General features: G+C 43.9%; 1 pseudogene; it reads right to left on the reverse strand.

Moving 5' to 3' along the window:
- Positions 1–6,972: 6,972 nt before the first annotated feature.
- On the reverse strand, positions 6,973–10,268 carry LOC115151369 (N-lysine methyltransferase setd6-like; annotated as a pseudogene).
- Positions 10,269–10,609: the final 341 nt, after the last annotated feature.

Below are 10,609 nucleotides of genomic sequence, written 5' to 3' on the forward strand. Positions count from 1 at the left end.
GGGTGAATTTTGTCCCATTCCTCCTGACAGAAGCTGGTGTAACTGAGTCAGGTTTGTAGGCCTTGCTTGCGCACACTTTTTCAGTTCTGCCCACAAATGTTCTATAGGATTGAGGTCAGGGCTTTGTGATGGCCACTCCAATACCTTGACTTTGTTGTCCTTAAGCCATTTTGCCACAACTTTGGAAGTATGCTTGGGGTCATTGTCCATTTGGAAGACCCATTTGCGGCCAAGCTTTAACTTCCTGACTGATGTCTTGAGATGTTGCTTCAATATATCCACATAATTGTAATTCCTCATGATGCCATCTATTTCTCCAAAAAGTACGATATTTGTGCCCATGTGCAGTTGCAAACCCTAGTCTGGCTTTTTTATGGTGGTTTTGGAGGAGTGGCTTCTTCCTTGCTGAGCGGCCTTTCAGATTATGTCGATATGACTCGTTTTACTGTGAATATAGATACTTTTGTACCTGTTTCCCCCAGCATCTTCACAAGGTCCTTTGCTGTTGTTCTGGGATTGATTTGCACTTTTCGCACCAAAGTACGTTCATCTCTAGGAGACAGAACGTGTCTCCTTCCTGAGCGGTATGATGGCTGCGTGGTCCTAGGGTGTTTATGCTTGCGTACTATTGTTTGTACAGATGAACGTGGTACCTTCAGACATTTGGAAATTGCTCCCAAGGTCGAACCAGACTTGTGGAGGTCTACCATTTTTTTCTGATGTCTTGGCTGATTTCTTTTGATTTTCCCATGATGTCAAGCAAAGAGGCACTGAGTTTGAAGGTAGGCCTTGAAATACATCCACAGGTACACCTCCAATTGACTCAAATGATGTCAATTAGCCTATCAGACGCTTCTAAAGCCATGACATCATTTTCGGGAATTTTCCAAGCTGTTTAAAGGCACAGTCAACTTAATGTATATAAACTTCTGACCCACTGGAATTGTGATATGGTGAATTATAAGTGAAATAATCTGTCTGTAAACAATTGTTGGAAAAAGGACTTGTGTCATTCACAAAGTAGATGTCCTAACTGACTTGCCAAAACTATAGTTTGTTAACAAGAAATTTGTGGAGTGGTTGAAAAACGAGTTTTAATGACTCCAACATAAGTTTATGTAAACTTCCGACTTCAACTGTGTGTGTGTGTATGTATATATATATATATATATATAAAAATAATTTGTTCTTAATTGACTTGTCTACTTAAATAATGGTTAAATCAAATGTTTGTTTAACTAGGCAAGTCAGTTAAGAACAAATTCTTAGTTACAATGACGACCTACACCGGCCAAACCCGGACGACGCTGGGCCCTATGGGACTCCCAATCACGGCTGGTTGTGATAGAGCCTGGAGTAAATGTTGTGAAAAGTACAGATACCCCCAAAAAACTACTGATGTAAAAAACTTTGAAGTACTACTTAAGTACTTAACACCACTGCAAGTTGCTTTTGTTTACATTGTGAACATAGTCAATGCAATGTAGCTAACTAGTTTCTGGTAGCTAGTTGGTTCTTGTCTTCAAAATCGTAACACAATAACCAGTGGTGTGTAGTCCAGGCCATATGCACCCAAAATCAACTTTATTTGTAATTATTTAAATTCACAAGATAGATTGAACGCATGCGTCATCCATCGAATTTGAGCCTTTGTGTTTCTTGAGCTTGCACGCTGCCATTGGACGTGACGCAACAGAAGGAGAATAGCAGCTTTCATTGATTTCAGAGGATGGGTGATGGCAATACCGGACACCCAATGGCTATAGCACAGATAGAACAATGAGACAGATATTTCACCGGATGTATAAATGTGAAGCATCCAGTTGGCATTTCCACTCACTACCAAATATGGTGGTGAGAGGAAGCCCAGTGGCTGGCAGTGGGAGAATTCAATTTTATTTATTTTTTACCTTTATTTAACCAGGTAGGCCAGTTGAGAACAAGTTCTCATTTACAACCGCGACCTGGCCAAGATAAAGCAAAGCAGTGCGACAAAAACAACACAGAGTTACACATGGGATTAACAAACGTACAGTCAGTAACACAATAGAAAAATCTGTATACAGTGTGTGCAAATGAAGTAAGGAAGTAAGGCAATAGATAGACCAATAGTGTTGAAGTAATTACAATTTAGCAATTTACACTGGAGTGATATATGTGCAGATGAGGATGTGCAAGTAGAAATACTGGTGTGCAAAAGAGCAGAAAAACAAAAACAAATATGGGATGAGGTAGGTAGTTGGTTGGATGGGCTATTTACAGATGGGCTGTGTACAGCTGCAGCGATCGGTAAGCTGCTCTGACAGCTGACGCTTAAAGTTAGTGAGGGAGATATGTCTCCAAATTCAGTGATTTTTGCAATTCGTTCCAGTCATTGGCAGCAGAGAACTGGAAGGAAAGGCGGCCAACGAGGTGTTGTCTTTGGGGATGACAAGTGAAATATACCTGCTGGAGAGCATGCTACGGGTGGGTGCTGCTATGGTGTTCCAGTGAGCTGAGATAAGGCGGCGCTTTACCTAGCAAAGACTTATAGATGACCTGGAGCCAGTGGGTTTGACGATGAATATGTAGCGAGGGCCAGCAAACAAGAGCATACAGGTCGCAGTGGTGGGTAGTATATGGGGCTTTGGTGACAAAATGGATGGCACTGTGATAGACTGCATCCAGTTTGCTGAATAGAGTGTTGGAGGCTATTTTGTAAATGACATCGCTGAAATCAAGGATTGGTAGGATAGTCAGTTTTACGAGGGTATGTTTGGCAGCATGAGTGAAGAATGCGTTGTTGCGAAATAGGAAGCCGATTCTAGATTTAATTTTGGATTGGAGATGCTTAATGTAAGTCTGGAAGGAGAGTTTACAGTCTAACCAGACACCTAGGTATTTGTAGTTGTCCACATATTCTAAGTCAGAACCTTCCAGAGTAGTGATGATGGACGGGCGGGCGGGTGCGGGCAGCGATCGGTTGAAGAGCATGTATTTCGTTTTACTTGCATTTAAGAGCAGTTGGAGGCAACGGAAGGAGAGTTGTATGGCATTGAAGCTCGTCTGGAGGTTAGTTAACACAGTGTCCAAAGAAGGGCCAGAAGTATACAGAATGGTGTCGTCTGCGTAGAGGTGGATCAGAGAATCACCAGCAGCAAGAGCAACATCATTGATGTATACAGAGGAGAGTCGGCCCGAGAATTGAACCCTGTGGCACCCCCATAGAGACTGCCAGAGGTCCAGACAACAGGCCCTCCGATTTGACACACTGAACTCTATCTGAGAAGTACTTGGTGAACCAGGCGATTGACAGAGTCGAAAGCCTTGGCCAGGTCGATGAATACGGCTGCACAGTATTGTCTTTTATCGATGGGGGTTATGATATCGTTTAGGACCTTGAGCGTGGCTGAGGTGCACCCATGACCAGCTCGGAAACCAGATTGCATAGCGGAGAAGGTATGGTGGGATTCGAAATGGTCGGTAATCTGTTTGTTAACTTGGCTTTCGAAGACCTTAGAAAGGCAGAGTAGGATAGATATAGGTCTGTAGCAGTTTGGGTCTAGAGTGTCTCCCCCTTTGAAGAGGGGGATGACTGCGGCCGCTTTCCAATCTTTAGGAATCTCAGACGATACAAAAGAGAGGCTGGACAAGCTAGTAATAGGGGTTGCAACAATGGCGGTGGACAATTTTAGGAAGAGAGGGTCCAGATTGTCTAGCCCAGCTGATTTGTAGGGATCCAGATTCTGCAGCTCTTTCAGAACATCAGCTTTCTGGATTTGGGTGAAGGAGAAGCGGGGGGTTGGGCTTGGGCCAGTTGCTGCGGGGGGTGCAGAGCTGTTGGCCGGGGTTGAGGTAGCCAGGTGGAAAGCATGGCCAGCCGTAGAGAAATGCTTATTGAAATTCTCGATTATCGTGGATTTATCAGTGGTGACAGTGTTTCTTAGTCTCAGTGCAGTGGGCAGCTGGGAGGAGGTACTCTTATTCTCCATGGACTTTACAGTGTCACAATTTTTGGGGGAATTAGTGCTGCAGGATGCAAATTTCTGTTTGAAAAAGCTAGCCTTTGCTTTCCTAACTGACTGTGTTTATTGGTTCCTGACTTCCCTGAAAAGTTGCATATCGCGGGGACTATTCGAAGCTAGTGCAGTATGCCACAGGGTGTTTTTGTGCTGGTCAAAGGCAGTCAAGTCTGGAGTGAACCAAGGGCTATATCTGTTCTTAGTTCTACATTTTTTAAAAGGGGCATGCTTATTTAACATGGTGAGGAAGGCACTTCAATATGCTTATTTAAGATGGTGAGGAAAGCACTTCAATATCCTTCCAGGACACCCGGGCCAGGTCGATTAGAAAGGCCTGCTTGCAGAAGTGTTTTAGGGAGCATTTGACAGTGATGAGGGGTGGTCGTTTGACCGCGGACCCATAACGGACCCAGGCAATGAGGCAGTGATCGCTGAGATCCTGGTTGAAAACAGCAGAGGTGTATTTAGAGGGTGAGTTGGTCAGGATGATATCTATGAGGGTGCCCATGTTTACGGATTTGGGGTTCTACCTGGTAGGTTCCTTGATAATTTGTGTTAGATTGAGGGCATCAAGCTTAGATTGTAGGGCGGCCGTGGGGTTAAGCATATCTAAATTTAGGTCACCTAGCAGTACGAACTCTGACGATAGATGGGGGACAATCAATTCACATATGGTGTCCAGGGCACGGCTGGGAGCTGAGTGGGGTCTATAACAAGCAGCAACAGTGAGGGACTTATTTCTGGAGAGATGGATCTTTAAAAGTAAAAGCTCGAACTGTTTGGGCATAGACCTGGATAGTATGACAGAACTCTGCAGGCTATTTCTACAGTAGATTGCAATTCCGCCCCCTTTAGCAGGTCTGTCTTGACGGAAAATGTAATTGGGGATGGAAATTTCAGAATTTTTGGTGGCCTCAGGATTCAGACACGGCTAGGACATCAGGGTTGGCGGAGTGTGCTAAAGTAGTGAATAAAGCAAACTTAGGTAGGAGGCTTCTGATGTTAACATGCATGAACCCAAGCCTTTTACGGTTGCAGAATTCAGAAAATGAGAGGGCCTGGGTTACCCTCTGCATCGCCAGAGGAATAGAGGAGGAGTAGGATGAGGGTATGGCTATAGGCTATAAGAACTGGTCGTCTAGTGTTTTGGGAACAGATAATAAAAGAAGCAGATTTCTGGGCGTGGTAGGATAGATTCAGGGTATAGTGTTCAGACAAGGGTATGGTAGGGTGCGAGTACAGTGGGAGTAAACCTAGGCATTGAGTGACGATGAAAGGTTGCATCGCTGGAGGCGCCAGTTAAGCTAGGTGCGGTCTCCGCATGTGTGGGGGGTGGGACAAGGGGGCTATCTGAGGCATGTTAAGGAGGACTAGGGGCTCCACGGTAAAATAAAACAATGAGAGCTGCCCTAAACAACAGTATACAAGGCATATTGACATTAGAGAAAGGCATAAAGCAATCACAGGTGTTGATTGGGAGAGCTAAGACAACAACGGGTGAACAGCTAGGACAACAATGGTGATGAATGGGCAGAGAGTCAGTTAGCTACACACAGGGCCTGAGTTCGAGGCTGGGGCCGACAGATAAACAAAATGAAGTACCGTGTTAATGAACAGTCCAGCAGGCATCAGCTGTGTAACCGAGTGATCATAGGGTCCAATGAGCAGCAATAGATGAAACAGGGAGCCGTTCGGTAGTCGATTACTACGCTAGGCGAACGGGAGACACGGCGTTCAGGAAGCTAGCGGGCCGGGGCTAGCAGATGAATCATCACCAACATCCATGACGCAGAGGCCGGTTGAGAGCACATCGGCCGAATTACGTCAGCAGACCAGCAGAGCAGTCGTGATGGATCGGCGGGCTCCATGTCGACAAAGGGTCCAGGCCAATTGGCAAGAGAGGTATTGTAGTTTGTGTACTTCCTTTGCTAGTTGGGAGATGGGCCTAGCTCGAGGCTAACTGGTGCATGCTAATGGACAAGGGCTTTAGCCACAATAGCTACTCGGTAGCAACTAGCTAGCTGCGAAGATCCGGTGTAATGGTCCAGAGCTTGCGGCAGGAATCCGGTGATGTAGTGGGGAAAAAAGCAGTCCGATATGCTCAGGGCTGATATTGCACTGTGCAGACTGGCAGGAATTATCCGGGCTAAAGCGGCTGGAGTCCGAGCTAAAGGTAAAGACCACGAGCAGTGGCTAACAATGACTAAATAGCTAGTAGCTAATTAGCTGGCTAGTTTCTGATGGAGGTTCCAGTTATAAGGTCTAAAAAACAGCAGATCCGTACCACATTGGGTGAGGCGGGTTGCAGGAAGGTATATTTAATTCGAAAATGGATAAAAGAGATTGAAATGTATACAAAAAAACGGAAAAGACTGAATATTTACATGGGACGAAAACACGTCTTACTGCTGCACCATTATGGAAGAAGAGGAGCGAGATGGATTTTGGCCGACATTCTCCAAATGTTGTCATCGATGAAACATTTGATCTCAATACAGTTTTGTTTCCAAAACTAGAGTCTGTTACAGACAGAGTGAACTAAGTTTTGTAGACTTTACCCTTAGCCAAAGTTTAAAAAAAATGTTGTTTTGTTTAGAAGGATTGCAAGGCCGAATTGAGTTCTTGCACATACACTTCAGAGTAGGCGTTCCCTAACGGAAATGCAGATACATGCTAGAATGCGCCAATAGGCTCTTTCTAGCTCGTTCTTGGCTCTGCCCACATCGTTGCTTGTTCTGCCCACTATGATTAAACGACAGTCTTGGGTTAGTTATAAAGAATATTTGGCTATAGTGTAGCAGGGCAGTAAGAAGGTCCATTGCAGGTTTGGGTGACTTAATGGCCAATGAAGGACATGGAGCAGTACTTACCCAACTGTCTATAGGGGGCTCTTAAAGAAGCCAACGCTCATTAGTCTCATACAAATTCACAAGGATACAGTATACAGTAAAATCACTCTTTTCCAAATATGTTCAGTTAAAATAGAGCCACTGGCCAGCTTTATTCAAATAGTCTTATTAATTCCTTCAGGCATGTTTTGAGTAGATGTCACTACAAATCAGTGAGTGCTTTGGGATGGATTGAGTGGTAATTCAGGGTTTGGTGAGCTCCAGAAGCTGGTGCAGGATAGTCTTTTGGCCGTAGCGGACTTGCAGTGCCCTCCTCTCCCGGCTACTCAGTTAAGCATGGCGATCTTTACCCTTTACCCTCCTTGTCCTTCTGCATGTCCTCCCCATATGGGTCCAGTGTTAAAGGGACTGAAGCATGCACTAGACGCTTCCACAGAGGGTCCAGACTTGGCAGGCCCTCGTTGGACAGTGCCTGCATCATTTTCTCCTCATCGTCATCTTCTGCCTCCCCCCACCAAGAGGTGCTATTCAGCTTCAGACTCAGTTGCTGGGATGGGGAAGCACAGGATGGTACAGACTGATTTAAAGGTGTCCATGGAAAACCATAAGGAGATGTGAAGAACTCAGGATAATTTAGAAATGTGGTCTCTAATTTGTGTTGATTCAGTTTGAAGATATTTATGTGTAGTGTATTAGGGAAAAAATGTGTCAGCTGTCTCTATCCACCCCTACTCATCTGTCTGTGTTCAGTCTGTTACAGTCACCTTGTACAGCTGCTTCGTATACGTTGGACAAGGGTATGTCTGCAGTGTTGGGTATGTCTGCAGTGTCGTTGCTGTTGCTTTGATCTTGCTCGGCAAATCATGTGGAGAACTGCCAGTTGGCCATCTGATCATACGTGTTGAAGACTTCCTCTCCTTTCCGGGTACTTTACACGGACACAATCTTCAAATACTCCTGTAGATGCAGAGAGAAAGGGACATATCACGGCATAATATCATATTCTTGCTTTAAACCCACTACATAAGATCAGTTTACAGAATATCGACTGTAGTTTTTTACATACAGGTGTGTACTCCAGATTGCCGTTGTGATTGGACACAAGGTTTAACATGTACCGAATGGGCACCATCATGGGGGGATTGGGGCCCTCATTCAGGGGCTCCTGGAAACTGCAGAGTAAAAGAAAGGAAGGAAATGAGAAACAGTGGATTATGGGATTGTATTCAGACCTAAACAGAAAGCACTTGAAGCATATCCGCAGCACTACAGTACAAGTGTCAAAACAGTTGTTACTTCTGTCAGTAACCACTGAAATGGACAAAATACTGAAGTAGGACACTCCTTTTCAACATCTTCACAAGTAAATCACCTCCACTCCATAGAGTGATGGGCCATGTTTTGGGACACAAGCAATGTTGGCTGTTTAACCTCTAAAAAGACAGAAGAGAGAGAAAGTGGATATGTGAAATTTAAACAGCTGTAACCCTTATTTCTGGTTGTAGATATTTTACACTACCTCCACTGGAGGACTTGTGAGTTCAGCAGTAAAAATAAACACGGGTTACCACTGAAAACTATAACTTGTAGTTTCTCCGGACCAAGTGATATAGCCAGCAGTCACGAACAATTTACTTGACCTCTTTTTCCTTATACTGTATAGTAAGACACTGGTCTCACCTGGGGTGTGGTGTGTGGAAACAAATCACTCAATCACACGAGGGGTTTGATGTGCGGAAATCATCACCCAATCACAGGAGTGGCTTTTAAAGGGAATTATATGGAGAATCTGGGTTGCATGTATGGTGCCAGAAACAAACCTGTTTCCCCAAAAACAGCTCACTTTGCAAATATTAATTGCAATAGCTTTTCTAGCCAGACTTCAGTTTTATTTTTTACTGGCAATATGTTGGTGTCTAAAATGTATCCCAATGTGGGTCTTAATTTTGCTTAAGTAGGGTTGCAAAGTTACCGGTAATTTACCAAAGTTACTGGAATCTTCTGTAATTTTGGTTAATAACAGATGGCAATCTATGGTAACTTTGGTAATTTATATTTAACTTCATTTTTAAAAATTCATATATAGTATTCATTCTTTATATCGGTGTCCATGAGTTTGAGTTTCTAGTGGATAGACCATATGGTTCAAGAGACAATGGCATAATTAATTTTAAAACAATGTCATTATTTATAACTCTGCAACTCTGCAACTCTTCAAACCATTCACTTTTTTTCAACTGCCACCAGTTTGGTGCCAAAACATTTACAACAAAGACATAGACAGTAAAATAAATAAAAGTGTGTAAAAATATATATAAAGGAAGCAAGTCGGGAAGCAAGTTCAGGGAGTGAGTGTTTTAATAAATAAAATAAACAATGAACACGAAACACAAACACCGACATGAAAACAGAATCAAGAACCAAGGGGAGTGACAGATATAGGGAAAATAATCAAGGAGGTGATGGAGTCCAGGTGAGTGTCATGAGGCGTTGGTGCGCAAGACGATGGTGACAGGTGTGCAGGATAATCAGCAGTCTGACGACCTAGAGGCCAGAGAGGGAGTATACGTGACAATACCCTTTGCAACCCTATGCGTCAGAATCATATATTGTATCTTGTATTTTGGATGTATGATCAACTTTGTAAATTATGCTGCATTAACAATATAAGTAAATTGTATACTTGACTGGAGGAAAATATCAAACGTCTATAATTTGGGTGGACTGTTTTGTAATGATGAACAAGCAGCATTGCAGAAAGCCAATCATCCCACTATTATATAGCCCTTCTTGATGACTGAGTCATGCAACTTCTCACCTGTAAGCCATGACAAAAGCCACCATGCTTCTGTAGAGGTAAAGTGTGTGTCTCTCTGGGTCCCACAGGTTATGGTGTAAGGTAGGACGATGTCTTTGTACTCTTTCTGGATGTTGGTGAGGTCAATGGCCATCGCCTCTGGGATCCCAGTCCACTTCGAGAGTCTATCCCTCTCATCCTTTGACCTACAAACCACATCCACAAAATCCAACTCAGCCAAAATACCAGCAACTGGAATCACAGAGCGATCAGAGTATTTAAGTCTACTCAACTAAGAATATAAGATGTGTTTATGTACTGTATGTGTTTGACCTTACCAGAACATGGGGTGATCCAGAGCTATGAAGTGAGGCCAGAGGGATAGGTAAGGCCTTCAGTGGGACTGGGGAGATGTGTACTCATACATCAAAGCCAGGAGGGGCACCCAGCCAGAAGTGCTCTCCAGAGATATTTACCTAGGGAGGCCTCTGACCAGATGTTTTCTTTGGGGGCCTCTGACCAGAGGTGTGTGTGTGTGTTGTATGCAGTCTCACCTTCCAGCATTTGCCAGGTCTTTGGTGGTGCAGAAGAGCTATTCTGGGTATAGTCACCTTCCAGCATGCCATACTCTGCTACTGTGTCCTCCTTGCTGATGTGAACACAACTGAATAAGCATGCACACAGAATGCACAGAAGTCAGCTGAGTTTCACCCCCAATACACCTAGGTCTGTGAAGTGGAGGTCTTTTTACTTATTGTGGACAATGTCTTTATACTTTTTCTGGATATTCTGATTGTGATTCCTTGCTGTTGAGTTTCCGCCCTTCACACCACTGCAGGAAGCTTTGGAGAGGGTCGCTGCCCTCTGTCTTCAGGAAACAAGGATCATCAGACCCCCATAACAACCAACAATGCAGGCTGGTTAGGTAGGATTAAATATATTGACACGTAAAAAAAAAAAAA

The sequence above is a fragment of the Salmo trutta genome, chromosome 17, assembly GCF_901001165.1.
Source record: "Salmo trutta chromosome 17, fSalTru1.1, whole genome shotgun sequence".
Lineage (NCBI taxonomy): Eukaryota > Metazoa > Chordata > Actinopteri > Salmoniformes > Salmonidae > Salmo > Salmo trutta.